Source organism: Pseudophryne corroboree, chromosome 2 (assembly GCF_028390025.1).
Source record: "Pseudophryne corroboree isolate aPseCor3 chromosome 2, aPseCor3.hap2, whole genome shotgun sequence".
Taxonomy (NCBI): domain Eukaryota; kingdom Metazoa; phylum Chordata; class Amphibia; order Anura; family Myobatrachidae; genus Pseudophryne; species Pseudophryne corroboree.
The window spans coordinates 99,536,309-99,564,230 of record NC_086445.1 but is presented as its reverse complement, the minus strand read 5'-3'; the positions used below and the strand labels follow the sequence as shown (position 1 = coordinate 99,564,230).

At 43.9% G+C, this 27,922-nt stretch overlaps 1 pseudogene; it reads right to left on the bottom strand.

The window, feature by feature from the left end:
• Positions 1-24,216: 24,216 nt before the first annotated feature.
• On the bottom strand, positions 24,217-24,335 carry LOC135052746 (5S ribosomal RNA; annotated as a pseudogene).
• Positions 24,336-27,922: the final 3,587 nt, after the last annotated feature.

The window sequence follows — 27,922 nt, the reverse complement described above, 5'->3', positions numbered from 1 at the left end:
GTGGATAGTTTGATTTCACAGAAGTGTGATTGACTTGGAGTTACATTGTGTTGTTTAAGTGTTCCCTTTATTTTTTTGAGCAGTGTATATATATATATATATATATATATAGTTTGCAAAGTTCGGCGGCACTCCAGCAGACTTTCAATGCGTTTTAAAATAGCATAATTTTATTGTTCCAACGGCGTTTCACTTGGTGATGTACTGTCCCTGACGACGGGGTATATCCCTCTACAGATGGTGGCAGGGGTACAGGTGGCAAAGCGGGCAGAGGGGGGGAAATATCAGAGGCACAGATAATGTGGCAAAGGTATAGATGTATACATGAGAAAGGGGGCTGAGGCACAGAAGGGGGTGGGCAAATGCACACATGGAGGGATTGCAAAGACACGGGCATACATGGTGGTAGTGGGGAGGGGGGTTAGAGGCACATATGGCAAGGGTAGGAGCAGAGGCACATCTGGGAAACTTCTGAGTGCCTCCCTCTGTGTAGCCCAGTCCCTGGAAGCATAGGGAGAAGGGAAAAGCTGTAGGAGACTTGGGGGTGGGGCAACATGTTGTACAGTGGCCCTCATTCCGAGTTCTTCGCTCGCAAGCTGCTTTTAGCAGCTTTACACACGCTAAGCCGCCGCCTACTGGGAGTGAATCTTAGCTTCTTAAAATTGCGAACGAAAGATTCTCAAAATTGCGACCACACACCTCTTAGCAGTTTCTGAGTAGCTCCAGACTTACTCGGCATCTGCGATCAGTTCAGTGCTTGTCGTTCCTGGTTTGACGTCACAAACACACCCAGCGTTCACCCAGACACTCCTCCGTTTCTTCAGCCACTCCCGCGTTTTTCCCAGAAACGGTAGCGTTTTTTCGCACACACCCATAAAACGGTCTGTTTCCGCCCAGAAACACCCACTTCCTGTCAATCACATTACGATCACCAGAACGAAGAAAAAAACGTGAGTAAAATTCCTAACTGCATAGTAAATTTACTTGGCGCAGTCGCAGTGCGGACATTGCGCATGCGCACTAAGCGGAAAATCGCTGCGATGCGAAAAAAATTTACAGAGCGAACAACTCGGAATGACCCCCAGTGTACAGAAGTCTGAGGAGAGGAAGCTGTGCTAGTATGGAGAGGAGACACTGTAGTCCCCTACTAGAGTGGTGGAGAGGGATACAGTCACAACCCCCATCTAAAACCTGAATCTAATGATCAAAGGGGGCCCTGAGCTGCCTGCTACTCACAACAATCTCTGGCAGAAGCAGGCTGCAATCACGTTCATCATCCCTAGCTGTACCCATCCGACCAACACAATATACTGTTCTCCCTGTCTTCAGATTTATAGCCCCCTGCGTGCTCCACCTGTCTGCCGCTCCTCTGTGCCCCTGGCTTCTCAGCCGACTGATTTCAAAAACACGGCCCTGTTGGCTTAGCTCCGCCCACTACCCTCCTGGCGCTGCAAGTAATTATCTGTCTGGCCATACACTTAATTCTGTGGCTGGCTGCATGTCATATAACGTAGTCCGGCCCTTTTTCATCACCCGCCGCCTGTTGGAATTACTGCTCTTTCTCTTACGTCCTACAGGATGCTGGGGTCCACATTAGTGCCATGGGGTATAGACGGGTCCATCAGGAGCCATGGGCACTTTAAGAGTTTGAGAGTGTGGGCTGGCTCCTCCCTCTATGCCCCTCCCACCAGACTCAGTTTAGAAAATGTGCCCGGATGAGCCGGTCACAGCTAGGGGAGCTCTCCTGAGCTTTTCTGGTTAAAGTTATTTTTAGAGTTTATTTTTTTACAGGATGCTGTTGGCAACAGCCTGCCTGCAACGAGGGACTAAGGGGGGGGGAGCAGTGTGCGCCCTGCGGGGTCTGAGCCACTGTCTCCGCTGACTGGACACTGAGCTCCAGAGGGGTCTGATCGTTCTCCGCCACAGGGGACCGCTCGCCCCAGCAGCATGCCGCCAACCCCTTACAGTGCTGAAGAGTGGTGAGTGAGACACCGACCCCCGTAGCAAGCGGGGGGCTGGTGTGAAGATGGCGGCAATAGGGAGGGAGAGTAGTATTAACTAGTGATGAGCGGGTTCGGTTTCTCGGAAACCGAACCCCCCCGAACGTCACCCTTTTTACACGGGTCCGCGCCATACTCGGATTCTCCCGTATGGCTCGGGTAACCCGAGCGCGCCCGAACGTCATCATCCCGCTGTCGGATTCTCGTGAGATTCGGATTCTATATAAGCAGCCGCGCGTATCCGCCATTTTCACTCGTGCATTGGAAATGTTAGGGAGAGGACGTGGCTGGCGTCCTCTCTATTATTGTTGAACTTGATTGTGCTGTGCACTATTGCTTAATTGTGGGGAGGGCTGGGGAGCAGCTGTATAATATAGGAGGAGTACAGTGCAGAGTTTTGCTGATCAGTGACCACCAGTTATCCGTTCTCTGCCTGAAAAAAACGCTCCATATCTGTGCTCAGTGTGCTGCATATATCTGTGCTCACACTGCTTAATTGAGGGGACTGGGGAGCAGCTGTATTATATAGCAGGAGTACAGTGCAGAGTTTTGCTGACAGTGACCACCAGTATACATTGTCTGCCTGAAAAACACTCCATATCTGTGCTCAGTGTGCTGCTTTATTGTGGGGACTGGCGACCACCAGTATAATATTATATAGGAGGAGTACAGTGCAGAGTTTTGCTGACCAGTGACCACCAGTATATAATATATAGCATTACGGTACAGTAGGCCACTGCTGTACCTACCTCTGTGTCGTCATTAAGTATACTATCCATCTACATTCTATACCTGTGGTGCATTTTAGTTTTGCAGTTTGCTGACACAGTGACCACCAGTATACTATATATAATAGCAGTACGGTACGGAAGGCCACTGCTGTACCTACCTCTGTGTCGTCATTAAATATACTATCCATCTACTTTCTATACCTGTGGTGCCTTTTAGTTTTGCAGTTTGCTGACACAGTGACCACCAGTATACTATATATAGCAGTACGGTACGGAAGGCCACTGCTGTACCTACCTCTCTGTCGTCATTAAGTATACTATCCATCTACATTCTATACCTGTGGTGCATTTTAGTTTTGCAGTTTGCTGACACAGTGACCACCAGTAGACTATATATAATAGCAGTACGGTACGGAAGGCCACTGCTGTACCTACCTCTGTGTCGTCATTAAGTATACTATCCATCTACATTCTATACCTGTGGTGCATTTTAGTTTTGCAGTTTGCTGACACAGTGACCACCAGTATACTATATATAGCAGTACGGAAGGCCACTGCTGTACCTACCTCTGTGTCATCATTAAGTATACTATCCATCTACATTCTATACCTGTGGTGCATTTTAGTTTTGCAGTTTGCTGACACAGTGACCACCAGTATACTATATATAATAGCAGTACGGTACGGAAGGCCACTGCTGTACCTACCTCTGTGTCGTCATTAAGTATACTTTCTCTGACGTCCTAGTGGATGCTGGGAACTCGGTAAGGACCATGGGGAATAGCGGCTCCGCAGGAGACAGGGCACATCTAAAGAAAGCTTTAGGATCACCTGGTGTGCACTGGCTCCTCCCCCTATGACCCTCCTCCAAGCCTCAGTTAGATTTCTGTGCCCGACGAGAAGGGTGCACACTAGGGGCTCTCCTGAGCTCTTTGTGAAAGTTTTAGTTTAGGTTTAATATTTTCAGTGAGACCTGCTGGCAACAGGCTCACTGCATCGAGGGACTAAGGGGAGAAGAAGCGAACTCACCTGCGTGCAGAGTGGATTGGGCTTCTTAGGCTACTGGACATTAGCTCCAGAGGGACGATCACAGGTTCAGCCTGGATGGGTCACCGGAGCCGCGCCGCCGGCCCCCTTACAGAGCCAGAAGAGCGAAGAGGTCCGGAAAAATCGGCGGCAGAAGACTTTCCTGTCTTCAGATAAAGGTAGGCGCACAGCACCGCAGCTGTGCGCCATTGCTCTCAGCACACTTCACACTCCGGTCACTGAGGGTGCAGGGCGCTGGGGGGGCAGCGCCCTGAGACGCAATAAATCGTTAGAAAACCTTTTATGGCTAAAATAAATGCATCACATATAACTCCTGGGCTATATGGATGCATTTAACCCCTGCCAAAACATACAAGAAAACGGATGATAAGGACGCCGAGAAAGGGGCGGAGCCTATCTCCTCAGCACACTGGCGCCATTTTCCCTCACAGCTCAGTTGGAGGGAAGCTCCCTGGCTCTCCCCTGCAGTCACTACACTACAGAAAGGGGTTAAAAAAGAGAGGGGGGCACAAATTAGGCGCAGTATAAACAATACAGCAGCTATAAAGGGAAAAACACTTATATAAGGTTATCCCTGTATATATATAGCGCTCTGGTGTGTGCTGGCAAACTCTCCCTCTGTCTCCCCAAAGGGCTAGTGGGGTCCTGTCCTCTATCAGAGCATTCCCTGTGTGTGTGCTGTGTGTCGGTACGTTGTGTCGACATGTATGAGGAGAAAAATGATGAGGAGACGGAGTAGAGTGTCTGTAATAGTGTTGTCACCCCCTGGGGGGTCGACACCTGAGTGGATGTACTGTGGAAATTGCGTGACAGTGTCAGCTTTGTATAAAAGACAGTGGTTGACATGAGACAGCCGGCTACTCAGCTTGTGCATGTCCAGACGTCTCATATAGGGGCTCTAAAGCGCCCGTTACCTCAGATACAGACGCCGACACGGATACTGACTCCTGTGTCGACGGTGAAGAGACAACCGTGATTTCCAAATAGGGCCACACATTGCATGATTGAGGCAATGAAAAAAGTTTACACTTTTCTGATAATATGAATACCACCAAAAAAAAAAGAAGGGGTATTATGTTGGTGAGGAAAAACTTCCTATAGTTTTCCTGAATCTGAGAAATAAAATGCGTGGGTTTCCCCCCGATAACAATTGATAATTTCTAAAAAGTTATTGGCAGTATACCTTTTCCCGCCAGAGGTTAGGGTGCGTTGGGAAACACCCCCTAGGGGGGATAAGGCGCTCACACGCTTGTAAGAACAAGGGCTCTACCCTCTCTTGAGATGGCCGCCCTTAAGGATCCTGCTGATAGAAAGCAGGAGGGTATCCTAAAATGTATTTACACACATACTGGTGTTATACTGCGACCAGCAATCGCCTCAGCCTGGATGTGCAGTGCTGGGTTGGCGTGGTCGGATTCCCTGACTGGAAATATGATATCCTAGATAAGGACAGTATATTATTGCCTATAGAGCAATTAAAAGATGCATTTCTATATATGCATGATGCACAGCGGAATATTTGCCGACTGGCATCAAGTATAAGTGCGTTGTCCAATTATACCAGTAAAGTGGTCAGGTGATGCGGATTCCAAACGGCATTTGGAAGTATTGCCTTAAAAGAGGGGATGTACCCCAGGTCGCCTCTCAAAATAAGACGCCGTATTAACAGGCGCAGGCCTGGTTGGCAAGCGGACAAAAGGGTTCCTCTTTTCTGCTCGTGACAGATGGAGAGGAAAATGGCTGCAGAGATCAGCCAGTTCCAAGGAACAAAAACTCTTTTCCGCCTCTGCCAAGCCCTCAGTATGACGCTAGGGCTTTACAAGTTCAGGCACGGTGGGGTCCCATTCTCAATGAATTTCAGTGCGCAGTGGGCTCACTCGCAAGTAGACACCTGGATCCTTCTGGTAATATTTCAGGGGTACAAATTGGAATTCGAGACGTATCCCCCTCGCCGTTTCCAAAGGTCTGTTTTACCGACGTCTCCCGCTGACAGGGAGGCAGTTTTGGAAACCGTTCACAAGCTGTATTCCCAGCAGGTGATAATCAAGGTACCCCTCCTGCAACAGGGAACGGGGTATTATTCCACACTATTGTGGTACCGAAGCCAGACGGCTCGGTGAGACCGATTTTAAAATCTAAAATCTAAAATCTTTGAACACTTGCATACAGAGGTTCAAATTCAAAATTGAGTCACTCAGAGCAGTGATTGCAAACCTGGAAGAAGGGGACTACATGATGTCTCGGGACATCAAGGATGCTTACCTTCATGTCAAAATTTACCCTTCTCACCAAGGGTATTTCAGGTTATGGTACAGAACTGTCACTATCAGTTCGGACGCTGCCGTAGGGATGGTCCACGGCACCCCGGGTCTTTACTGAAGTAATGACCGTAATGATGATATTCCTTCGAAGGAAGAGAATTTTAGTTATCCGTTACTTGGACGATTCCCTGATAAGGGTAAGATCCAGGGAACAGTTGGAGATCGGTGTAGCACTATATCAGGTAGTGTTGCGGCAGCACGATTGGATTCTCAATATTCCAAAATCGCAGCTGGTTCCGACGACTTGTCTTCTGTTCCTAGGGATGATCCTGGACACAGTCCAGAAAGAAGGTGTTTCTCCCGGAGGAGAAAGCCAGGGAGTTATCCGAGCTAGTCAGGAACCTCCTAAAACCGAACCAAGTCTCAGTGCATCAATGCACAAGGGTTCTGGGTAAAAATGGTGGCTTCCTACGAAGCAATCCCATTCGGCAGATTCCACGCAAGACTTTCCAGTGGAACCTACTGGACAAATGGTCCGGGTCGCATCTTCAGATGCTTCAGCGGATAACCCTGTCACCGGGGACAAGGGTATCCCTCCTGTGGTGGTTGCAGAGTGCTCATCTTCTAGAGGGCCGCAGATTCGGCATTCGGGACTGGGTCCTGGTGGCCACGGATGACAGCCTGCGAGGCTGGGGAGCAGTCACACAGGGAAGGAATTTCCAGGGCTTATGGTCAAGCCTGGAGACATCTCTTCATATAAACATTCTGGAACTAAGGGCCATTTACAATGCCCTAAGTCAAGCGAAACCCCTGCTTCAGGGTCAGGCGGTATTGATCCAATCGGACAACATCACGTCAGTCGCCCACGTAAACAGACAGGGCGGCACGGGAAGCAGGGGGGCAATGGCAGAAGCTGCAAGGATTCTTCGCTGGGCGGAAAATCATGTGATAGCACTGTCAGCAGTGTTCATTCCGGGAGTGGACAACTGGGAAGCAGACTTCCTCAGCAGACACGACCTTCACCCGGGAGAGTGGGGACTTCACCCAGAAGTCTTCCACTTGATTGTAAACCGTTGGGAAAAACCAAAGGTGGACATAATGGCGTCCCGTCTAAACAAAAAACTAGACAGATATTGCGCCAGGTCAGGGGACCCTCAGGCAATAGCGGTGGACGCTCTGGTAACACCGTGGGTGTACCAGTCAGTGTATGTGTTCCCTCCTCAGCCTCTCATACCAAAAGTACTGAGAATCATAAGAAGGAGAGGAGTAAGAACTATACTCGTGGTTCCGGATTGGCCAAGAAGGACTTGGTATCCGGAACTTCAAGAGATGCTCACGGACGAACCGTGGCCTCTACCTCTAAGAAAGGACCTGCTCCAGCAGGGGCCTTGTCTGTTCCAAGACTTACCGTGGCTGCGTTTGACGGCTTGGCGGTTGAACGCCGGATCCTGAAGGAAAAAGGCATTCCAGATGAAGTCATCCCTACCCTGGTCAAGGCCAGGAAGGACGTAACCGCAAAACATTATCACCGCATTTGGCGAAAATATGTTGCGTGGTGGGAGGCCAAGAAGGCCCTACAGAGGAATTTCAACTGGGTCGTTTCCTCCATTTCCTGCAAACAGGACTGTCTATGGGCCTAAAATTAGGGTCCATTAAGGTTCAAATTTCGGCCCTGTCGATTTTCTTCCAAAAGGAACTGGCTTCAGTGCCTGAAGTTCAGACATTTGTAAAAGGGGTACTGCATATACAGCCTCCTTTTGTGCCTCCAGTGGCACCTTGGGATCTCAATGTTGTGTTGAGCTTCCTAAAGTCACATTGGTTTGAACCACTCACCACTGTGGACTTAAAATATCTCACATGGAAGGTGACGATGCTGTTAGCCCTGGCTTCAGCCAGGCGTGTGTCAGAATTGGCGGCTTTATCATATAAAAGCCCTTATTTAATATTTCATTCTGACAGGGCAGAATTGAGGACTTGTCCTCAATTTCTACCTAAGGTGGTTTCTGCATTTCACATGAAGCAACCTATTGTGGTACCTGCGGCTACTAAGGACTTGGAGGATTCCAAGTTGCTTGACGTGGTCAGGGCCCTGAAAATAATATGTTTCCAGGACGGCTGGAGTCAGAAAATCTGACTCGCTGTTTATCCTGTATGCACCCAACAAACTGGGTGCTCCTGCTTCTAAGCAGACGATTGCTCGTTGGATTTGTAGTACAATTCAGCTTGCACATTCTGTGGCAGGCCTGCCACAGCCAAAAATCTTAAAATGCCCACTCCACAAGGAAGGTGGGCTCATCTTGGGCAGCTGCCCGAGGGGTCTCGGCTTTACAACTTTGCCGAGCAGTTACTTGGTCAGGAGCAAATACGTTTGTAAAATTCTACAAATTTGATACCCTGGCTGAGGAGGACCTGGAGTTCTCTCATTCGGTGCTGCAGAGTCATCCGCACTCTCCCGCCCGTTTGGGAGCTTTGGTATAATCCCCATGGTCCTTACGGAGTTCCCAGCATCCACTAGGACGTCAGAGAAAATAAGAATTTACTTACCGATAATTCTATTTCTCGTAGTCCGTAGTGGATGCTGGGCGCCCATCCCAAGTGCGGATTGTCTGCAATACTGGTACATGATTATTGTTACCAAAAAAAAATTCGGGTTATTGTTGTAGTGAGCCATCTTTTATAGAGGCTTCTCTATTATCATGCTGTTAACTGGGTTCAGATCACAAGTTGTACAGTGTGATTGGTGTGGCTGGTATGAGTCTTACCCGGGATTCAAAATCCTTCCTTATTGTGTACGCTCGTCCGGGCACAGTATCCTAACTGAGGCTTGGAGGAGGGTCATAGGGGGAGGAGCCAGTGCACACCAGGTGATCCTAAAGCTTTCTTTAGATGTGCCCTGTCTCCTGCGGAGCCGCTATTCCCCATGGTCCTTACGGAGTTCCCAGCATCCACTACGGACTACGAGAAATAGAATTATCGGTAAGTAAATTCTTATTATCCATCTACATTCTATACCTGTGGTGCATTTTAGTTTTGCAGTTTGCTGACACAGTGACCACCAGTATACTATATATAGCAGTACGGAAGGCCACTGCTGTACCTACCTCTGTGTCGTCATTAAGTATACTATCCATCTACATTCTATACCTGTGGTGCATTTTTGTTTTGCAGTTTGCTGACACAGTGACCACCAGTATACTATATATAGCAGTACGGAAGGCCACTGCTGTACCTACCTCTGTGTCGTCATTAAGTATACTATCCATCTACATTCTATACCTGTGGTGCATTTTAGTTTTGCAGTTTGCTGACACAGTGACCACCAGTATACTATATATAGCAGTACGGAAGGCCACTGCTGTACCTACCTCTGTGTCGTCATTAAGTATACTATCCATCTACATTCTATACCTGTGGTGCATTTTAGTTTTGCAGTTTGCTGACACAGTGACCACCAGTATACTATATATAGCAGTACGGAAGGCCACTGCTGTAGCTACCTCTGTGTCGTCATTAAGTATACTATCCATCTACATTCTATACCTGTGGTGCATTTTAGTTTTGCAGTTTGCTGACACAGTGACCACCAGTATACTATATATAATAGCAGTACGGTACGGAAGGCCACTGCTGTACCTACCTATGTGTCGTCATTAAGTATACTATCCATCTACATTCTATACCTGTGGTGCATTTTAGTTTTGCAGTTTGCTAACACAGTGACCACCAGTATACTATATATAGCAGTACGGAAGGCCACTGCTGTACCTACCTCTGTGTCGTCATTAAGTATACTATCCATCTACATTCTATACCTGTGGTGCATTTTAGTTTTGCAGTTTGCTGACACAGTGACCACCAGTATACTATATATAGCAGTACGGAAGGCCACTGCTGTAGCTACCTCTGTGTCGTCATTAAGTATACTATCCATCTACATTCTATACCTGTGGTGCATTTTAATTTTGCAGTTTGCTGACACAGTGACCACCAGTATACTATATATAATAGCAGTACGGTACGGAAGGCCACTGCTGTACCTACCTATATGTCGTCATTAAGTATACTATCCATCTACATTCTATACCTGTGGTGCATTTTAGTTTTGCAGTTTGCTGACACAGTGACCACCAGTATACTATATATAGCAGTACGGAAGGCCACTGCTGTACCTACCTCTGTGTCATCATTAAGTATACTATCCATCTACATTCTATACCTGTGGTGCATTTTAGTTTTGCAGTTTGCTGACACAGTGACCACCAGTATACTATATATAATAGCAGTACGGTACGGAAGGCCACTGCTGTACCTACCTCTGTGTCGTCATTAAGTATACTATCCATCTACATTCTATACCTGTGGTGCATTTTAGTTTTGCAGTTTGCTGACACAGTGACCACCAGTATACTATATATAGCAGTACGGAAGGCCACTGCTGTACCTACCTCTGTGTCGTCATTAAGTATACTATCCATCTACATTCTATACCTGTGGTGCATTTTTGTTTTGCAGTTTGCTGACACAGTGACCACCAGTATACTATATATAGCAGTACGGAAGGCCACTGCTGTACCTACCTCTGTGTCGTCATTAAGTATACTATCCATCTACATTCTATACCTGTGGTGCATTTTAGTTTTGCAGTTTGCTGACACAGTGACCACCAGTATACTATATATAATAGCAGTACGGTACGGGAGGCCACTGCTGTACCTACCTCTGTGTCGTCATTAAGTATACTATCCATCTACATTCTATACCTGTGGTGCATTTTAGTTTTGCAGTTTGCTGACACAGTGACCACCAGTATACTATATATAGCAGTACGGAAGGCCACTGCTGTACCTACCTCTGTGTCGTCATTAAGTATACTATCCATCTACATTCTATACCTGTGGTGCATTTTAGTTTTGCAGTTTGCTGACACAGTGACCACCAGTATACTATATATAATAGCAGTACGGTACGGGAGGCCACTGCTGTACCTACCTCTGTGTCGTCATTAAGTATACTATCCATCTACATTCTATACCTGTGGTGCATTTTAGTTTTGCAGTTTGCTGACACAGTGACCACCAGTATACTATATATAGCAGTACGGAAGGCCACTGCTGTACCTACCTCTGTGTCGTCATTAAGTATACTATCCATCTACATTCTATACCTGTGGTGCATTTTAGTTTTGCAGTTTGCTGACACAGTGACCACCAGTAGACTATATATAATAGCAGTATGGTACGGAAGGCCACTGCTGTACCTACCTATGTGTCGTCATTAAGTATACTATCCATCTACATTCTATACCTGTGGTGCATTTTAGTTTTGCAGTTTGCTGACACAGTGACCACCAGTATACTATATATAGCAGTACGGAAGGCCACTGCTGTACCTACCTCTGTGTCGTCATTAAGTATACTATCCATCCACATTCTATACCTGTGGTGCATTTTAGTTTTGCAGTTTGCTGACACAGTGACCACCAGTATACTATATATAGCAGTACGGAAGGCCACTGCTGTACCTACCTCTGTGTCGTCATTAAGTATACTATCCATCTACATTCTATACCTGTGGTGCATTTTAGTTTTGCAGTTTGCTGACACAGTGACCACCAGTATACTATATATAGCAGTACGGAAGGCCACTGCTGTAGCTACCTCTGTGTCGTCATTAAGTATACTATCCATCTACATTCTATACCTGTGGTGCATTTTAGTTTTGCAGTTTGCTGACACAGTGACCACCAGTATACTATATATAATAGCAGTACGGTACGGAAGGCCACTGCTGTACCTACCTCTGTGTCGTCATTAAGTATACTATCCATCTACATTCTATACCTGTGGTGCATTTTAGTTTTGCAGTTTGCTGACACAGTGACCACCAGTATACTATATATAGCAGTACGGAAGGCCACTGCTGTAGCTACCTCTGTGTCGTCATTAAGTATACTATCCATCTACATTCTATACCTGTGGTGCATTTTAGTTTTGCAGTTTGCTGACACAGTGACCACCAGTATACTATATATAATAGCAGTATGGTACGGAAGGCCACTGCTGTACCTACCTATATGTCGTCATTAAGTATACTATCCATCTACATTCTATACCTGTGGTGCATTTTAGTTTTGCAGTTTGCTGACACAGTGACCACCAGTATACTATATATAGCAGTACGGAAGGCCACTGCTGTACCTACCTCTGTGTCGTCATTAAGTATACTATCCATCTACATTCTATACCTGTGGTGCATTTTAGTTTTGCAGTTTGCTGACACAGTGACCACCAGTATACTATATATAGCAGTACGGAAGGCCACTGCTGTACCTACCTCTGTGTCGTCATTAAGTATACTATCCATCTACATTCTATACCTGTGGTGCATTTTAGTTTTGCAGTTTGCTGACACAGTGACCACCAGTAGACTATATATAATAGCAGTATGGTACGGAAGGCCACTGCTGTACCTACCTATGTGTCGTCATTAAGTATGCTATCCATCTACATTCTATACCTGTGGTGCATTTTAGTTTTGCAGTTTGCTGACACAGTGACCACCAGTATACTATATATAGCAGTACGGAAGGCCACTGCTGTACCTACCTCTGTGTCGTCATTAAGTATACTATCCATCTACATTCTATACCTGTGGTGCATTTTAGTTTTGCAGTTTGCTGACACAGTGACCACCAGTATACTATATATAATAGCAGTACGGTACGGAAGGCCACTGCTGTACCTACCTCTGTGTCGTCATTAAGTATACTATCCATCTACATTCTATACCTGTGGTGCATTTTAGTTTTGCAGTTTGCTGACACAGTGACCACCAGTATACTATATATAGTAGTACGGAAGGCCACTGCTGTACCTACCTCTGTGTCGTCATTAAGTATACTATCCATCCACATTCTATACCTGTGGTGCATTTTAGTTTTGCAGTTTGCTGACACAGTGACCACCAGTATACTATATATAATAGCAGTACGGTATGGAAGGCCACTGCTGTACCTACCTCTGTGTCGTCATTAAGTATACTATCCATCTACATTCTATACCTGTGGTGCATTTTAGTTTTGCAGTTTGCTGACACAGTGACCACCAGTATACTATATATAGTAGTACGGAAGGCCACTGCTGTACCTACCTCTGTGTCGTCATTAAGTATACTATCCATCTACATTCTATACCTGTGGTGCATTTTAGTTTTGCAGTTTGCTGACACAGTGACCACCAGTATACTATATATAGTAGTACGGAAGGCCACTGCTGTACCTACCTCTGTGTCGTCATTAAGTATACTATCCATCCACATTCTATACCTGTGGTGCATTTTAGTTTTGCAGTTTGCTGACACAGTGACCACCAGTATACTATATATAATAGCAGTACGGTATGGAAGGCCACTGCTGTACCTACCTCTGTGTCGTCATTAAGTATACTATCCATCTACATTCTATACCTGTGGTGCATTTTAGTTTTGCAGTTTGCTGACACAGTGACCACCAGTATACTATATATAGCAGTACGGAAGGCCACTGCTGTACCTACCTCTGTGTCGTCATTAAGTATACTATCCATCTACATTCTATACCTGTGGTGCATTTTAGTTTTGCAGTTTGCTGACACAGTGACCACCAGTATACTATATATAATAGCAGTACAGTACGGAAGGCCACTGCTGTACCTACCTCTGTGTCGTCATTAAGTATACTATCCATCTACATTCTATACCTGTGGTGCATTTTAGTTTTGCAGTTTGCTGACACAGTGACCACCAATGTACTATATATAATAGCAGTACAGTACGGTAGGCCACTGCTGTACCTACCTCTGTGTCGTCATTAAGTATACTATCCATCTACATTCTATACCTGTGGTGCATTTTAGTTTTGCAGTTTGCTGACACAGTGACCACCAGTATACTATATATAGCAGTACGGAAGGCCACTGCTGTACCTACCTCTGTGTCGTCATTAAGTATACTATCCATCTACATTCTATACCTGTGGTGCATTTTAGTTTTGCAGTTTGCTGACACAGTGACCACCAGTATACTATATATAATAGCAGTACGGTACGGAAGGCCACTGCTGTACCTACCTCTGTGTCGTCATTAAGTATACTATCCATCTACATTCTATACGTGTGGTGCATTTTAGTTTTGCAGTTTGCTGACACAGTGACCACCAGTATACTATATATAGCAATACGGAAGGCCACTGCTGTACCTATCTCTGTGTCGTCATTAAGTATACTATCCATCTACATTCTATACCTGTGGTGCATTTTAGTTTTGCAGTTTGCTGACACAGTGACCACCAGTATACTATATATAATAGCAGTACGGTACGGAAGGCCACTGCTGTACCTACCTATGTGTCGTCATTAAGTATACTATCCATCTACATTCTATACCTGTGGTGCATTTTAGTTTTGCAGTTTGCTGACACAGTGACCACCAGTATACTATATATAGCAGTACGGTAGGCCACTGCTGTACCTACCTCTGTGTCGTCATTAAGTATACTATCCATCTACATTCTATACCTGTGGTGCATTTTAGTTTTGCAGTTTGCTGACACAGTGACCACCAGTATACTATATATAGCAGTACGGAAGGCCACTGCTGTAGCTACCTCTGTGTCGTCATTAAGTATACTATCCATCTACATTCTATACCTGTGGTGCATTTTAGTTTTGCAGTTTGCTGACACAGTGACCACCAGTATACTATATATAATAGCAGTACGGTACGGAAGGCCACTGCTGTACCTACCTATGTGTCGTCATTAAGTATACTATCCATCTACATTCTATACCTGTGGTGCATTTTAGTTTTGCAGTTTGCTGACACAGTGACCACCAGTATACTATATATAGCAGTACGGAAGGCCACTGCTGTACCTACCTCTGTGTCGTCATTAAGTATACTATCCATCTACATTCTATACCTGTGGTGCATTTTAGTTTTGCAGTTTGCTGACACAGTGACCACCAGTATACTATATATAGCAGTACGGAAGGCCACTGCTGTAGCTACCTCTGTGTCGTCATTAAGTATACTATCCATCTACATTCTATACCTGTGGTGCATTTTAGTTTTGCAGTTTGCTGACACAGTGACCACCAGTATACTATATATAATAGCAGTACGGTACGGAAGGCCACTGCTGTACCTACCTATGTGTCGTCATTAAGTATACTATCCATCTACATTCTATACCTGTGGTGCATTTTAGTTTTGCAGTTTGCTGACACAGTGACCACCAGTATACTATATATAGCAGTACGGAAGGCCACTGCTGTACCTACCTCTGTGTCGTCATTAAGTATACTATCCATCCACATTCTATACCTGTGGTGCATTTTAGTTTTGCAGTTTGCTGACACAGTGACCACCAGTATACAATATATATTAGCAGTACGGTATGGAAGGCCACTGCTGTACCTACCTCTGTGTCGTCATTAAGTATACTATCCATCTACATTCTATACCTGTGGTGCATTTTAGTTTTGCAGTTTGCTGACACAGTGACCACCAGTATACTATATATAGCAGTACGGAAGGCCACTGCTGTACCTACCTCTGTGTCGTCATTAAGTATACTATCCATCTACATTCTATACCTGTGGTGCATTTTAGTTTTGCAGTTTGCTGACACAGTGACCACCAGTATACTATATATAATAGCAGTACAGTACGGAAGGCAACTGCTGTACCTACCTCTGTGTCGTCATTAAGTATACTATCCATCTACATTCTATACCTGTGGTGCATTTTAGTTTTGCAGTTTGCTGACACAGTGACCACCAATATACTATATATAAGAGCAGTACAGTACGGTAGGCCACTGCTGTACCTACCTCTGTGTTGTCATTAAGTATACTATCCATCTACATTCTATACCTGTGGTGCATTTTAGTTTTGCAGTTTGCTGACACAGTGACCACCAGTATACTATATATAGCAGTACGGAAGGCCACTGCTGTACCTACCTCTGTGTCGTCATTAAGTATACTATCCATCTACATTCTATACCTGTGGTGCATTTTAGTTTTGCAGTTTGCTGACACAGTGACCACCAGTATACTATATATAATAGCAGTACGGTACGGAAGGCCACTGCTGTACCTACCTCTGTGTCGTCATTAAGTATACTATCCATCTACATTCTATACGTGTGGTGCATTTTAGTTTTGCAGTTTGCTGACACAGTGACCACCAGTATACTATATATAGCAATACGGAAGGCCACTGCTGTACCTATCTCTGTGTCGTCATTAAGTATACTATCCATCTACATTCTATACCTGTGGTGCATTTTAGTTTTGCAGTTTGCTGACACAGTGACCACCAGTATACTATATATAATAGCAGTACGGTACGGAAGGCCACTGCTGTACCTACCTATGTGTCGTCATTAAGTATACTATCCATCTACATTCTATACCTGTGGTGCATTTTAGTTTTGCAGTTTGCTGACACAGTGACCACCAGTATACTATATATAGCAGTACGGAAGGCCACTGCTGTAGCTACCTCTGTGTCGTCATTAAGTATACTATCCATCTACATTCTATACCTGTGGTGCATTTTAGTTTTGCAGTTTGCTGACACAGTGACCACCAGTATACTATATATAATAGCAGTACGGTACGGAAGGCCACTGCTGTACCTACCTCTGTGTCGTCATTAAGTATACTATCCATCTACATTCTATACCTGTGGTGCATTTTAGTTTTGCAGTTTGCTGACACAGTGACCACCAGTATACTATATATAGCAGTACGGAAGGCCACTGCTGTACCTACCTCTGTGTCGTCATTAAGTATACTATCCATCTACATTCTATACCTGTGGTGCATTTTTGTTTTGCAGTTTGCTGACACAGTGACCACCAGTATACTATATATAGCAGTACGGAAGGCCACTGCTGTACCTACCTCTGTGTCGTCATTAAGTATACTATCCATCTACATTCTATACCTGTGGTGCATTTTAGTTTTGCAGTTTGCTGACACAGTGACCACCAGTATACTATATATAATAGCAGTACGGTACGGGAGGCCACTGCTGTACCTACCTCTGTGTCGTCATTAAGTATACTATCCATCTACATTCTATACCTGTGGTGCATTTTAGTTTTGCAGTTTGCTGACACAGTGACCACCAGTATACTATATATAGCAGTACGGAATCCACTGCTGTACCTACCTCTGTGTCGTCATTAAGTATACTATCCATCTACATTCTATACCTGTGGTGCATTTTAGTTTTGCAGTTTGCTGACACAGTGAGCACCAGTAGACTATATATAATAGCAGTATGGTACGGAAGGCCACTGCTGTACCTACCTATGTGTCGTCATTAAGTATACAATCCATCTACATTCTATACCTGTGGTGCATTTTAGTTTTGCAGTTTGCTGACACAGTGACCACCAGTATACTATATATAGCAGTACGGAAGGCCACTGCTGTACCTACCTCTGTGTCGTCATTAAGTATACTATCCATCCACATTCTATACCTGTGGTGCATTCTAGTTTTGCAGTTTGCTGACACAGTGACCACCAGTATACTATATATAATAGCAGTACGGTACGGAAGGCCACTGCTGTACCTACCTCTGTGTCGTCATTAAGTATACTATCCATCTACATTCTATACCTGTGGTGCATTTTAGTTTTGCAGTTTGCTGACACAGTGACCACCAGTATACTATATATAGCAGTACGGAAGGCCACTGCTGTACCTACCTCTGTGTCGTCATTAAGTATATTATCCATCTACATTCTATACCTGTGGTGCATTTTAGTTTTGCAGTTTGCTGACACAGTGACCACCAGTATACTATATATAGCAGTACGGAAGGCCACTGCTGTAGCTACCTCTGTGTCGTCATTAAGTATACTATCCATCTACATTCTATACCTGTTGTGCATTTTAGTTTTGCAGTTTGCTGACACAGTGACCACCAGTATACTATATATAATAGCAGTACGGTACGGAAGGCCACTGCTGTACCTACCTATGTGTTGTCATTAAGTATACTATCCATCTACATTCTATACCTGTGGTGCATTTTAGTTTTGCAGTTTGCTGACACAGTGACCACCAGTATACTATATATAGCAGTACGGAAGGCCACTGCTGTACCTACCTCTGTGTCGTCATTAAGTATACTATCCATCTACATTCTATACCTGTGGTGCATTTTAGTTTTGCAGTTTGCTGACACAGTGACCACCAGTATACTATATATAGCAGTACGGAAGGCCACTGCTGTAGCTACCTCTGTGTCGTCATTAAGTATACTATCCATCTACATTCTATACCTGTGGTGCATTTTAGTTTTGCAGTTTGCTGACACAGTGACCACCAGTATACTATATATAATAGCAGTACGGTACGGAAGGCCACTGCTGTACCTACCTATGTGTCGTCATTAAGTATACTATCCATCTACATTCTATACCTGTGGTGCATTTTAGTTTTGCAGTTTGCTGACACAGTGACCACCAGTATACTATATATAGCAGTACGGAAGGCCATTGCTGTACCTACCTCTGTGTCGTCATTAAGTATACTATCCATCCACATTCTATACCTGTGGTGCATTTTAGTTTTGCAGTTTGCTGACACAGTGACCACCAGTATACTATATATAATAGCAGTACGGTATGGAAGGCCACTGCTGTACCTACCTCTGTGTCGTCATTAAGTATACTATCCATCTACATTCTATACCTGTGGTGCATTTTAGTTTTGCAGTTTGCTGACACAGTGACCACCAGTATACTATATATAGCAGTACGGAAGGCCACTGCTGTACCTACCTCTGTGTCGTCATTAAGTATACTATCCATCTACATTCTATACCTGTGGTGCATTTTAGTTTTGCAGTTTGCTGACACAGTGACCACCAGTATACTATATATAATAGCAGTACAGTACGGAAGGCCACTGCTGTACCTACCTCTGTGTCGTCATTAAGTATACTATCCATCTACATTCTATACCTGTGGTGCATTTTAGATTTGCAGTTTGCTGACACAGTGACCACCAATGTACTATATATAAGAGCAGTACAGTACGGTAGGCCACTGCTGTACCTACCTCTGTGTCGTCATTAAGTATACTATCCATCTACATTCTATACCTGTGGTGCATTTTAGTTTTGCAGTTTGCTGACACAGTGACCACCAGTATACTATATATAGCAATACGGAAGGCCACTGCTGTACCTATCTCTGTGTCGTCATTAAGTATACTGTCCATCTACATTCTATACCTGTGGTGCATTTTAGTTTTGCAGTTTGCTGACACAGTGACCACCAGTATACTATATATAATAGCAGTACGGTACGGAAGGCCACTGCTGTACCTACCTATGTGTCGTCATTAAGTATACTATCCATCTACATTCTATACCTGTGGTGCATTTTAGTTTTGCAGTTTGCTGACACAGTGACCACCAGTATACTATATATAGCAGTACGGAAGGCCACTGCTGTAGCTACCTCTGTGTCGTCATTAAGTATACTATCCATCTACATTCTATACCTGTGGTGCATTTTAGTTTTGCAGTTTGCTGACACAGTGACCACCAGTATACTATATATAATAGCAGTACGGTACGGAAGGCCACTGCTGTACCTACCTCTGTGTCGTCATTAAGTATACTATCCATCTACATTCTATACCTGTGGTGCATTTTAGTTTTGCAGTTTGCTGACACAGTGACCACCAGTATACTATATATAGCAGTACGGAAGGCCACTGCTGTACCTACCTCTGTGTCGTCATTAAGTATACTATCCATCTACATTCTATACCTGTGGTGCATTTTTGTTTTGCAGTTTGCTGACACAGTGACCACCAGTATACTATATATAGCAGTACGGAAGGCCACTGCTGTACCTACCTCTGTGTCGTCATTAAGTATACTATCCATCTACATTCTATACCTGTGGTGCATTTTAGTTTTGCAGTTTGCTGACACAGTGACCACCAGTATACTATATATAATAGCAGTACGGTACGGGAGGCCACTGCTGTACCTACCTCTGTCGTCATTAAGTATACTATCCATCTACATTCTATACCTGTGGTGCATTTTAGTTTTGCAGTTTGCTGACACAGTGACCACCAGTATACTATATATAGCAGTACGGAATCCACTGCTGTACCTACCTCTGTGTCGTCATTAAGTATACTATCCATCTACATTCTATACCTGTGGTGCATTTTAGTTTTGCAGTTTGCTGACACAGTGACCACCAGTAGACTATATATAATAGCAGTATGGTACGGAAGGCCACTGCTGTACCTACCTATGTGTCGTCATTAAGTATACTATCCATCTACATTCTATACCTGTGGTGCATTTTAGTTTTGCAGTTTGCTGACACAGTGACCACCAGTATACTATATATAGCAGTACGGAAGGCCACTGCTGTACCTACCTCTGTGTCGTCATTAAGTATACTATCCATCCACATTCTATACCTGTGGTGCATTTTAGTTTTGCAGTTTGCTGACACAGTGACCACCAGTATACTATATATAATAGCAGTACGGTACGGAAGGCCACTGCTGTACCTACCTCTGTGTCGTCATTAAGTATACTATCCATCTACATTCTATACCTGTGGTGCATTTTAGTTTTGCAGTTTGCTGACACAGTGACCACCAGTATACTATATATAGCAGTACGGAAGGCCACTGCTGTACCTACCTCTGTGTCGTCATTAAGTATACTATCCATCTACATTCTATACCTGTGGTGCATTTTAGTTTTGCAGTTTGCTGACACAGTGACCACCAGTATACTATATATAGCAGTACGGAAGGCCACTGCTGTAGCTACCTCTGTGTCGTCATTAAGTATACTATCCATCTACATTCTATACCTGTGGTGCATTTTAGTTTTGCAGTTTGCTGACACAGTGACCACCAGTATACTATATATAATAGCAGTACGGTACGGAAGGCCACTGCTGTACCTACCTATGTGTTGTCATTAAGTATACTATCCATCTACATTCTATACCTGTGGTGCATTTTAGTTTTGCAGTTTGCTGACACAGTGACCACCAGTATACTATATATAGCAGTACGGAAGGCCACTGCTGTACCTACCTCTGTGTCGTCATTAAGTATACTATCCATCTACATTCTATACCTGTGGTGCATTTTAGTTTTGCAGTTTGCTGACACAGTGACCACCAGTATACTATATATAGCAGTACGGAAGGCCACTGCTGTAGCTACCTCTGTGTCATCATTAAGTATACTATCCATCTACATTCTATACCTGTGGTGCATTTTAGTTTTGCAGTTTGCTGACACAGTGACCACCAGTATACTATATATAATAGCAGTACGGTACGGAAGGCCACTGCTGTACCTACCTATGTGTCGTCATTAAGTATACTATCCATCTACATTCTATACCTGTGGTGCATTTTAGTTTTGCAGTTTGCTGACACAGTGACCACCAGTATACTATATATAGCAGTACGGAAGGCCACTGCTGTACCTACCTCTGTGTCGTCATTAAGTATACTATCCATCCACATTCTATACCTGTGGTGCATTTTAGTTTTGCAGTTTGCTGACACAGTGACCACCAGTATACTATATATAATAGCAGTACGGTATGGAAGGCCACTGCTGTACCTACCTCTGTGTCGTCATTAAGTATACTATCCATCTACATTCTATACCTGTGGTGCATTTTAGTTTTGCAGTTTGCTGACACAGTGACCACCAGTATACTATATATAGCAGTACGGAAGGCCACTGCTGTACCTACCTCTGTGTCGTCATTAAGTATACTATCCATCTACATTCTATACCTGTGGTGCATTTTAGTTTTGCAGTTTGCTGACACAGTGACCACCAGTATACTATATATAATAGCAGTACAGTACGGAAGGCCACTGCTGTACCTACCTCTGTGTCGTCATTAAGTATACTATCCATCTACATTCTATACCTGTGGTGCATTTTAGTTTTGCAGTTTGCTGACACAGTGACCACCAATGTACTATATATAATAGCAGTACAGTACGGTAGGCCACTGCTATACCTACCTCTGTGTGGTCATTAAGTATACTATCCATCTACATTCTATACCCGTGGTGCATTTTAGTTTTGCAGTTTGCTGACACAGTGACCACCAGTATACTATATATAGCAGTACGGAAGGCCACTGCTGTACCTACCTCTGTGTCGTCATTAAGTATACTATCCATCTACATTCTATACCTGTGGTGCATTTTAGTTTTGCAGTTTGCTGACACAGTGACCACCAGTATACTATATATAATAGCAGTACGGTACGGAAGGCCACTGCTGTACCTACCTCTGTGTCGTCATTAAGTAAACTATCCATCTACATTCTATACGTGTGGTGCATTTTAGTTTTGCAGTTTGCTGACACAGTGACCACCAGTATACTATATATAGCAATACGGAAGGCCACTGCTGTACCTATCTCTGTGTCGTCATTAAGTATACTATCCATCTACATTCTATACCTGTGGTGCATTTTAGTTTTGCAGTTTGCTGACACAGTGACCACCAGTATACTATATATAATAGCAGTACGGTACGGAAGGCCACTGCTGTACCTACCTATGTGTCGTCATTAAGTATACTATCCATCTACATTCTATACCTGTGGTGCATTTTAGTTTTGCAGTTTGCTGACACAGTGACCACCAGTATACTATATATAGCAGTACGGAAGGCCACTGCTGTACCTATCTCTGTGTCGTCATTAAGTATACTATCCATCTACATTCTATACCTGTGGTGCATTTTAGTTTTGCAGTTTGCTGACACAGTGACCACCAGTATACTATATATAACATCAGTACGGTACGGAAGGCCACTGCTGTACCTACCTCTGTGTTGTCATTAAGTATACTATCCATCTACATTCTATACCTGTGGTGCGCCTCTTTTTTTCTTTGCATCATGTGATGTTTGGGGACAATTTTTTGGAAGTGCCATCCTGTCTGACACTGCAGTGCCACTCCTAGATGGGCCAGGTGTTTGTGTCGGCCACTTGTGTCGCTTAGCTTAGTCACACAGCGACCTTGGTGCGCCTCTTTTTTTCTTTGCATCATGTGCTGTTTGGGGACAATTTTTTTGAAGTGCCGTCCTGCCTGACACTGCAGTGCCACTCCTAGATGGGCCAGGTGTTTGTGTCGGCCACTTGTGTCGCTTAGCTTAGTCACACAGCGACCTTGGTGCGCCTCTTTTTTTCTTTGCATCATGTGCTGTTTGGGGACTATTTTTTTGAAGTGCCATCCTGCCTGACACTGCAGTGCCACTCCTAGATGGGCCAGGTGTTTGTGTCGGCCACTTGTGTAGCTTAGCTTAGTCACACAGCGACCTTGGTGCGCCTCTTTTTTTCTTTGCATCATGTGCTGTTTGGGGACTATTTTTTTGAAGTGCCATCCTGCCTGACACTGCAGTGCCACTCCTAGATGGGCCAGGTGTTTGTGTCGGCCACTTGTGTCGCTTAGCTTAGTCACACAGCGACCTTGGTGCGCCTGTTTTATTCTTTGCATCATGTGCTGTTTGGGGACTATTTTTTTGAAGTGCCATCCTGCCTGACACTGCAGTGCCACTCCTAGATGGGCCAGGTGTTTGTGTCGGCCACTTGTGTCGCTTAGCTTAGTCACACAGCGACCTTGGTGTGCCTCTTTTTTTCTTTGCATCATGTGCTGTTTGGGGACTATTTTTTTGAAGTGCCATCCTGCCTGACACTGCAGTGCCACTCCTAGATGGATTTAGGAAAAGAAGAAAAAATGACCTTGGGTGGGAGCACTCATTCCCGGAGAGTTATTTGTAGATATGATGTCTGTATGAGTAGTAATGTGATAATGAAAAGATTAAAACATAACTTTTAATAATCTATATATAAAAGGCTAGGTACACTAATGGAGTTTACTGTAAAAGAATTTTTACTTTTGTTTTAAAAAACACAAGATACCCAATTTGATAATAAGATGGCTGTGAACTTTCTTAAGCCATACATAAAGTTAAATCTGCGAACATATTAATGGATTGTTACTGTGATAATTCAGTATCTGGCAAGCAAATGCCCATCCCTCCGTGGGTTCAGTGCAAACACCCATTCAATTCCACTGGAGACCCACAACACCTGGTATTCCCAAATGGTCTCCCACTGAAGTACTGACCAGGCCCAACACTGTATCGCCTCCAAGATCGGACGGGATTGGGCATACCCAGTGTGGTATGGTAGTGGGTGACGTATGGAAAAGGGCAGAGATTGCAACTGATTGCGGGATGTGTGTTATTGTGCCAGTTTTAGCCAAATACAATCCTCCTTAAAATTTGTTGACCGTCATTGCACCAATTTAGCGACCCAAACACATGGGTATGCAGAGGTTAAATCATATGGTCAACAAGAGTTGATAACATAAGCCTCTATTGTTTTTGTTCGTGGCGTGAGGCAAAACAAAAATAGTAGCCTATTATGATTTAAGGCATGTATAAAGAACAAACACAAAATTCCAATGAGCCAAGTGTCTGTTATTGCAGATTAAATCTGTCAGAAAAGCAAAAATTGAATAGTATCAACAATGGAAGGATTAGCTAAATTAGCACACAGATATATAGGTAGATATGCTTCAAAGCAATATGTATTTTGCTGCAATAGGTTTTAGACAGTGCAAACCTATATTCTGCTGCAATAGGTTTAGACAGTGCAAACCATGAACACTCGCATACCAGCAGCTGATATAACCAATACAATTGTTGCCATAAATTTAACATAAGCTGATACTTAGAAGCCAAATGTAAACTTTTTATATAGAGAAAGCACACATTGTTGCAGCTACCACTGCCCTGCACTGTGTTATAATTATATATTCAATTTACAATTTTTAAAGATACAAAATAGCCTAGACAATTTGCAGGCAAAAATTGGTGGCTAAATGCCACAAGTAATAGTGCAGTTAGTCATAGATAGCACCTATGATAAATTGTTGTGTGCTTGACAAAGAAAAAGACGGCTATTTTCCGTATATAAACCGTAAGAAGCAGCTCAAATAATTATCAGACAAAAAATTGGCAACTGAATATCACGGGTAGCGGTGTAACTATTAGTGCACAACACCTATAGTTGGTGATTCTAAAGCATGTGCTTGCACCTCAAAACCAGCAAAATGAGATTACCCAAATAAATATTGGGTTGATGGTGGTGGTGGGGGCAGTGAACAGGGGGGAAGGGGGAGAGAGGATACTTATGCCGTGTGCCTCCCCGTCCCGTCGAGTGCCGCCGAGCCGCCTATGTCCGTGCGGTGTGCAGGCTGGCCGTCTCGCCCGGTCTCCTGTCCTCCGTTGCTGGTCTGAGACTGGTCACGTGAGAGCGCTCTCCGTGACCCACAATCACGTACCCAACGTACGTTTCGCAGTCAGCTTGTTCACGGGTAGCGTGAGCATAGTGGCGCTGGCAGCAGCAATATATTGGGAAGTACCACCAATAGCGACTGTAGTGGCTGGATTAACACAGCGGAATCATATATTTAATAATGCCGTGCCTGACGCCAGGGGAATTTGGGCTTAATACAAGACCCATCTGTTCTGGTTAATTGAATGGGAATTAACAGATTAAACATGATAAGAGTATTGCGTTTACAAGGAGCAAAAACATGTTTGAAGGAGAGTAAATTTGCCGTTTGAAAGGGGTCTGTTATGTAAATTAAAAATAGCCTATGACCATGATATAATTATATCGATTAGGGAATGTAGAGCCGGAAACACACAGAGGCACCGTAATATCTCTAATCAGAGATAATAATGATATTATATTAATTGGTGGTTGAGATGTATACTTAGTAAAGAATTGATAACTTGGTTAATCAGTGAGAAAAAATGCCGGTAGTTGCTTAATTAGAGGATACAAATTGAACTACGAGAACCACTAGCTGAATTTGGTGCTGATTGCTAATAGTATTGACAGGTATTGGAATAGGATAATTATATTTTGTACCATTTAATGAAAAAGAAATATTTGTGCAGAAATTGTTACTCTTTACTGAACAAGAAATGGTAGGAAAGAGGAAATGGATTAAGATTGTAAAGGAATAAAAAATTGTATTGCAAGATGTGAGGGGATAGATATACAATAATGGTGATTGAGTGGTAGTATGGTAGTTAAGTGTGTAAGAAAAATGATAAAAATGTGGGAGCTTATATAATTGGAAAAGAAATTGGAAAAGAAAGAATGAGGTGTGCTGAGTGTGCATAAAAATAGTAACTGTATGCATAAAGCATGCTGATGTGAATCCTGAAAATATATGTAAATAAGATGAGGTTGTGTGATAAAAATATATAAATAAAAATAAAAATAAAAGTGAAAGTGAACTAAACCCGAATTCCAATCAAAAGTGTGAAATTTTTTTTTTTATAATGTGAGATGAAAAACATGTGATACTTGAATGTAGTGAGTAAAAGTGCATGTCAACAGTAAGAAGAAGAGAAAGAGAAAACATTTTTTTATATTGACTAGAATCTAAGGAATATATACATGATCAAATTGGGAGGAAGGCACCAAAGTTTATTGTTTCATTTAGTCCCTGCGGATGCAGAGAATCTAATTTGAAAGTCCATTCACATTCCTTACGTAGGAGTATGTTGGTCAAGTCACCTCCACGTATGCCCATTTTCACTTTTTCTAAACCGCATACTTTCAATTCGTCCCATCGACCGGCATGCTGATGCAAGAAATGACGTGCCACAGAGGTGATCTGCTTCATTCTTTCAAGGTCTTTGGTGGCATTTCGAATGGAGCCTATATGTTCCAATATCCTTTGCTTGAAGGGTCTTGTAGTCATCCCTACATATCTTTTATGGCAACTGCAAGAAATGCAGTAAACCACGCCTTCTGTGGAACAGTTAATGAAATGTCTGAGTTTAATATTCTTGCCATATCGGTCTTGGATATTGTCGGTCTTGTGGATGTACTGGCAAGCTTTGCAGTGGCCACATGGGTGCGTGCCAGTTGTAATCTGTGGCTTAGCTGGAAATTGTTGGAAATGGCTGGTGACCAATCTGTCTTTAACGTTTTTTGCCCTCCTCCAACTCATAGAGACTCGTGGTCCTAATTTTTCAGATAAAATGGGGTCTAAATGCAAGATCCCCCAATGTTTCTGAATGGCTTGTTTCACCTGGTACCATTCCTTACAGAAACCACCGACAAATCTAATAGTATTTGAATCTTGTTGCTTCTGTTTTTTGTTAAAGATTAGTTGTTCTCTGTTAATGGTCTGCACACTCCTACTGGCTTTCTTGATTGATGTATTACTATACCCTCTTTCACGTAATCGATTTGAAAGGTCTTTGCTTTGTGCCACAAAGTCCGAATCGTTGGAGCAGTTGGAACAAAATGTGAGGCTTGCTGGAACTTGTAGTACTGCTACTAAAAACAATATTCACATTTTGTTAACAAGGCTATCAGCCCCCCATCCGCCGCCCTTGGATGGGGGGGACAGCCTCGGGCTTCACCCCTGGCCCTTGGGTGGCTGGAGGGGGGGACCCCTTGATTGAAGGGGTCCCCACTCCTACAGGGTACCCCGGCCAGGGGTGACTAGTTGGGGTTTTAATGGCACGGCCGCAGGGACCGATATCAAAGTGTCCCCCCGCTGTGGCATTATCTCCCCAGCTAGTGGAGCCCGGTGCTGGTTTCAAAAATACGGGGGACCCCTACGCTTTTTGTCCCCCGTATTTTTGGAACCAGGACCAGGCGCAGAGCCCGGTGCTGGTTGATTAAATATGGGGGAACCCCTGTCGTTTTTTTCACCATATTTTTTCAACCAGGACTGGCTCAAAGA